A 6,873-nucleotide genomic window follows, 5' to 3' on the forward strand; every position below is an offset into this window, starting at 1 on the left:
CAAATGGTCAATTTTCAAGCCTTAAATGCACTAATTCGGATTTGGTCACTTTTCAAGTTACCTTACAAGCAGAATTTTGGTAAGTTTCCTTCATGAAAGTTGGCACATTTTGTGCCTAGTTTCACCTCCAATTGGTCTCATACCAATTGGAGCCACACACTTAAGGTTCTAGGCCTATAACATAAACTGCCCTATTGCATTTTATTCATTACTCATCAAAGGACACTTTTAACATTTACCAAACTAAATATTCATGCCAATTCTGGTTTGTACCATAACCTAAACACAATTCACAACATATTTTTGGTCATTTTGGCAGCTTATAATCACACTCAATATGTACCATAATATACAGAATTTTTCAAGCTCAAATTACAACAATTCAATCACCTAACCTAGCTCATTTACATGTCCAACCTCACACCATCATACATATACCCAAGCTGCCATAACAATTACCACAATTCAACATTAATATTCCATAAACTAAACATGAAATAACATTTTTATGGTTCACCAAATCAAGCTGTCGATTCATACATCACACTCCATTAATTTCCAAGCTTCCAAATTCAAGTACACATTTATATATACTTAATATACATCACCCAAATAAATTCCTACACACATAAACACTTAATCAACCCTTTAATCTACCATTTATAAGCAAGAATAAACTGTCCTTAAGGAGTTTCCATGGCTGCCAAAAATAAACATCTCCCTTAGAACATCAAACTCCAAAATTCTTTCCACAATTCAAGTACCCATAACCTCCTCACAAACTTTAATGAAGCAATAGCCAAAAACACAAACTTAATACTTTGGAAACTCTTCAAAACCTTGACTAAACTTGATCTTCTTGTTGCCTATCTACTGCCCAAGTGGTGTAGAACAGTTTTTGTTAAGGAAGCTAGTGAAAAATATGGCTAAATCATGGTTGCATGGTGGTTGAAGTGAGGTTGGCCATGGAGTTTCCATGGGAGTTTTGGGAGAAAGTTCAATTTGGTTTGGAAGAAGAATGAAGAAGATGAAGCTTACTTAGTGGAGAAATCTATCCACTAATGTTATATTTTAATGTCCATTTAGCTCACTTAGTGGACCACTAAGTTTAGTTAATGAATAATTAATCCAAAGTTTTCAAATTTGCAATTTGTCACCACTTCTTTCACTATTGATATAATGTACCACAATTTAATTTTTATGACATTTTTAAAGTTTAATATCATTTATTTTTAATGGACATTGAGGTCAAAAGGCAACTCGGGGTGTAAATGACCACAATGCCCCTGTTCGGTTGCATTTTCGATTTTTCTGTAACACCGAGTTTTGTCCGTTTTTCGATTTCTCACTTTTCTTTGTATTAATTAATTAATTTTTCTTTGATATTTCTAATGGTATTTATGCTTCAATAGATGTCTATTTGAGTCTTAAAAATATTTTTCCAGGGTTCTCTGCGGTCTAGGGCTAGTCAACGATCCACGCCGCAACTTCCCGGTGCGGTCACCCATCGCTAGGGATCTCGGCTCGCTTAACTTAGTTACATTTCTTTGCTATTATTTTTCCTTTGTTTTCTTGTATTTTCTTTTCTTGTATTTCATTATTTTATGTCTCCTCACTCATATCGAAGTGTAGTTCTAAGCATTCTAGCTGTCCGGACAACACTGGTCACTGGAACAGTAGAACGCACTACCGAACTTAGGGGTGTTACACTATCAACCAAATTTCCATCGCAAATCCATCAATAATTCGATGCTAATTTGGCATTATTTGTCACTTTTTTTTAATTTTTTATAATTTTTATAAATTTATCACAAAAATTCATAATCAAATACAATAGATCGATCATAATAATCTTAATTCCATATAATTTAAATGCATATATTATTAAAATTAAATAATCCATGCAAAGTATCATATATTCATAACAAGCAAATTAAATTAAGATTACATCTATTAAAAAAAAACTATTATTCTAAACATTATTTGCTTTTTCCATTCTTTCCCTTTCAATCACTGCTCTCCTCTGCTCAACATGCTAGGCAACACCATTTGCTAGCTCTTGGTGATGGAAGTCCAGTGTTTGTATTCTAGAACCTCAATGGATCTGATGCTTGCATCACTTCATTCAAAGTAACATCAAATTAGATGCAAGTCAGATGTGACCAAAGTAATTGGATGTCAACCTAAATATACAACAGGGAAAAAGGTTCCCTTACCTTTGACAGTATGCACAAAGAAAATAAAAGGATCCACCTTGTCAATTGGTGATTGCGACTCTTCTTCATCGCTATAGTCATCATTTGAGTCCTCATCCTCGTCGTCATGTGGACCAAGAGCCTTTGCCTGTGATATCAATAGCAGAGGATGATCAAGAAAAACAAGAAGAGTGTTTAAGGCAATCTTTGATACAAAGTATTTAAGTGAGTTAAAATACCCATGGAACTAGAGAAAACCATCAATATAGATAAAGAATGAGAAAATCCATGTATTTTGATGAATTCTTCAAAATAAAAGGATTTGAAACCAGCCTAGTACGTGGGATTTTGTGAAATCCCTCTCCCTCAACATATGGATTTCACAAACTTAATTCAAAATTGCCCATCAATTCCATGGTTTTAGACTGCGTTAAGAAACATGGAAGATTGCCCAAATCCTGGATTTGAAAATGTACATGAATTTGAACAATAAGCCCTGCTACCCTTTTAGGTAAAAATAATAGCTGCTACTATTTTTTTTTGGAAATGTAAGCCGTGATCAACAGCCATACAACCTCACATGTGATCAATATACCCTCTGGTTTCCATTGCCTTTTGATTACAGTGTTAAATACTTGCAATGTTCAATTACCAAAAAAAGAATTATAACATCTAGGAGCACTTTTTAGCATTAAAATTTGCCATTACGTCACCATATTAAAAAAGATAAAGGTGGACCTAGATTATTAATTATGTACGAAACCTTCACTTTATTCATATTATTTTATGTCATTAAAATTTCTTTCTCATTTGCTAAAAGTAGGAAATCCAGAAGTGAAATTAAGGAAACTACAGTAAATAATAACCAAAGAACATGTGCGATAGAGGCAACTATTCTGAGACCCCAAAAAAAAAAAAAACCAACAATCAACCTGCCAATTTTGGTATTTGAGAAGTTCATATTCAGGAAATAATATCTCAATTTGAATAATTCAACTCTACCTTCTCTCTTGTAAAAAAGTCCAGTCCACTACCAATTTGTTTAATTGGCAATTCAAAATTACATGTTATTTTCACCATTCAAAGCTTATTATATTTACTATATTTCAAATATTCTGCATTATCTATCTAAGACTGATTTAATAAAAAATGAATTTCCAGAGACTATCAAACAATTAGATCTAAATCAAAATGTGCAAAATTAACTAAAAACCTACTTTTATAAAATTTCCACTGATGCATTCAGCAGCTTCTCTTCCCAACTTCATTGCTTCTGTGATAGTTAATTGCAGAGCATTGCCTCCACTTATGGTTCTACAATAATATATATATATATATATATATATATATAAAAGACATCAAGTTCACAATCATTAGGCATCAACTAATTAAACAAAGAATTAAATTTGAACCAATATTGGGTTTCGCTACCATAGGACAAACACTAGTGGGTTGCTCAAATCTTATGTGACAAAGGTTGCTAAGAAGGAGGCTATCAAACTAGGTTTTCTAGCTTCTTGCAAATTCAAGCCAAAGCCCTAAATTAGTTGCTTGAGAATTTTGTTTCACCAGATCCAAGCCAAAGCCCTAAATTGGTCAAACTTGCAAAATGAAATGTAAATAGATATATCTAAGTTCACGAAGAAGTAGTAGGCATTGTGTTGCCTTCGAAATTAGAATTCTCCACACAAAATTCAAATATATGGGCTGGAAATAGAATAGGAGAAAATGGAAAACAAGTCTAAGATTAAACTATTGCCTTAATCCTAAACCCAGAAAAAATTTACCTAAGCTTAGAAAAGCGCAGAGCAGAAACAACTAACGAGTAGGGATGAAAGTTGGTAAAGATGCCGTAGTCTAAGGAGGAAGGGGGTTGGGGGGGGGGGGGGGTGTGGTTGGGGTTGGCTGCGGCGTCACGAACAACAGAAGGAACAGATCGAGGAGCAAGGATGGGAGAGTGCTGGGAGGGAGATAGAGGATGTGTATTTTCTAACCGATTACCGACAAAATAAAACCTGTTGGAAAATCTGTCACTTTTCGATCACTAATACAAACTCACCTGTCGCTGTTTATGTTAATTAAATTTCCGTCGCAATCCTGTTATTTGAAATAATTTCTGATAGATTTAAATTCGTCAAAAATTTCGTCACTGAAGCTTTGTTTTTTTGGTATTGTCTTTTATCTTGCCTGTAAACATAAATCTTACAGTCAAACTACATAAATCCTAAATTATTCTTTTCTTTTTTATATACTGTGTGATTATACGTACACTTTAGATTTGTGTGCTTGCTAGAATATATATGATTATGGTTACGTGCACAACCATACTGAGGACGTGTCCTGATAGAGACATTTATCATTAAGATGCTAACTACTAGCAAATGCTTCTATTCAATGGCGGAGCTATATAGGGACTACAGGGCATGGCTAGCCATGAGTGCCTCTCAATAGTTTTATTAGAAAATTTTTAATCATATTAATATAAATCTATTTTGGTGGTAAGTGTAAATCAAAATTAAATGATATGTATTATTTCATGTTAATTTAGGAATATCTATTTTATTTATCAATGATTTTAAATTTAAAACATATTGTGAACCGAAGCTGATTAAGCTATGGCAAAACAGTGGTTATGAGCATAATATTATGCAATGTTTTAAGTGGCATGGATCATAACTTTTAGATGGGGAGAGGTCAACCTTTGGGATTGTTAAGCACAAAATGTAAGGAATAAGGAAGCAGGTGGAGCTTTTGCAGAGACTTCCTTAAAGTGTTCAGGTCATAGATGAATTAAAGCAGTTGGACAGGGAATTGACATAGAGGAATGAAGAGACTATGTGGATGGAGCGATCTAGAGTCAATTGGCTTATAGAGGGTGATAGAAACACTATTTTTTTTTCATCAAAAGGCAAGTCAGCGAAAGAGAAGAAATAATATTGAAGGCATATCCACTACACGTGGAAGAGGGGTTTCGGATTGGGAAGAGGTGTTTAGCTCTTATTTTAGGGATCTGTTCATTGCAAGAAGCTAGTTAGACTTAGCACCAGTTATTGACACAGTGGATTGACAGGTGTCCGAGTAGATGAACGAGCAATTCATCATACCTTATTCACCTGAGGATGTTCTCTGTGGTCTGAAGCAGATGCACCCCACAAAATGTCCTGGCTCTAATGTTATGCCTGCTTTCTTTTTCCAAAATTAGTGACACAGTTTTGGATCTGATATTATATATTTTGTGTTAAATGTGCTCAATAACCATGTTAGCCCTTCGCATTTGAACGATACTTTTATTGTCTTGACCTCAAAAATTAAAAATCGTAAGCTTCCAAAAGATTTTAGGCCGATAGTTTTATGTAATGTCATTTTCAAGACAATCACAAAGACTATTGTGAATTTCTGCTGCACATATCAGTGAATTATAGAGTGCTTTTGGTCCAAATAGGCTTGCGCAGGACAACGATTTAATAGCTTTTGAGATGTTTCATTGTAATGGTATTTTCTATGAAAATAATTATATAAAATTATTTTAAAAATTAAAATTTTAATTAAAATCATGTCAAATTAAATTAGAATTAAAATATTAAAAATTAAATTGAATTGAAATTAAAATATTGAAAAATCAAATTAATTGTATTAAAATTATAATTTGATTCTAACTCTAGACAAAGCCCAAACCAAACTAGACTGCATGCCCCTAATCTTCAATTTAATAATTTCTTTAATTTGTTTTATAAATAAGGCTATAAATTTTAATATTTAATAACTTTTTCAGTAAAAAATTGTTCTGAAAAAGCTGATTTTCATATAAAAATGATGGAACATGCCTCCAAAATCTTAAATGTAATTTCAGCTATAATTTTATATTTTATAAATACGAGACATGTGCCCTTAAACTATGGTACTAGTTTGAGTTTTTTTTTTTTTTTTTCTGTAGGTATTGTTGGTTGCATCTGCAACTGACTTTGGCATTAATGTTAGAATATTAAGAAAAATAATTTTTTTTTAATATTAGTTAAAAAATATTAAAAATATTTAAAATAATAAATTTAAGTTATAAAAATATTAAATTAATAAAATAATTTTTTTAATTATTCTTTTAATAATATTTAAAATATTTTTTTCTTAAAAAATTAATTTTGAATCTGTAAATTTAATCCCAAACAGATACTAAATGTTCTAAATTCATTTCCCATGAAAAAATATTCAATAACCCACAATTAATTTGGTATGGGAAAAAACTGAGTTAATTTGGCTTCCATTTCAGATCTATTTTCTTGTTGCAAAATTAAACTATTAATTTTTCATTTTCCCGAAATCTAGGAAAAATACTAATTAACTAATTTAAATTCTTAGATCATAAAAATAACTTTAGTTTTAAATTTTTAATTTAAAAATACAGTTGAACAATGCAGCAAGCCAAGATTGGTTTCTCGCTCCAATCTGACAGGGTCGCTGCCTGCTATTTAAATTGATTTTATTTAAACATTAAAATTGATTAAAATTAAATTGATCATTATTGATTAGCAATTAAAATCATTTAATTCAGTTTAATTTCGTTTAAAAAAATAAAAATTTTAAAAATTTCAACTATTAAATTTGGTTAAATTGGAATCAAATCAAATTAAAATTAAATAAGACATACTAATTCTCTTGAATCACTAAATTAAAACTATCAATT

General features: G+C 31.5%; 1 long non-coding RNA gene across 2 annotated transcripts; it reads right to left on the bottom strand.

Moving 5' to 3' along the window:
• Positions 1-1,923: 1,923 nt before the first annotated feature.
• On the bottom strand, positions 1,924-3,513 carry LOC131182519 (uncharacterized). 2 transcript variants are annotated; one of them, XR_009150800.1, is made up of 3 exons: positions 3,413-3,513; positions 2,217-2,343; positions 1,924-2,119 (listed from the first exon to the last, which is right to left on the bottom strand). It is a non-coding gene; the product is annotated as an uncharacterized LOC131182519 (long non-coding RNA). The 2 variants fall into 2 exon arrangements; XR_009150799.1 differs by lacking the exon at positions 3,413-3,513 and adding an exon at positions 2,435-2,661.
• Positions 3,514-6,873: the final 3,360 nt, after the last annotated feature.

The sequence above is a fragment of the Hevea brasiliensis genome, chromosome 8 (assembly GCF_030052815.1).
Source record: "Hevea brasiliensis isolate MT/VB/25A 57/8 chromosome 8, ASM3005281v1, whole genome shotgun sequence".
In the NCBI taxonomy this organism is placed as follows: domain Eukaryota; kingdom Viridiplantae; phylum Streptophyta; class Magnoliopsida; order Malpighiales; family Euphorbiaceae; genus Hevea; species Hevea brasiliensis.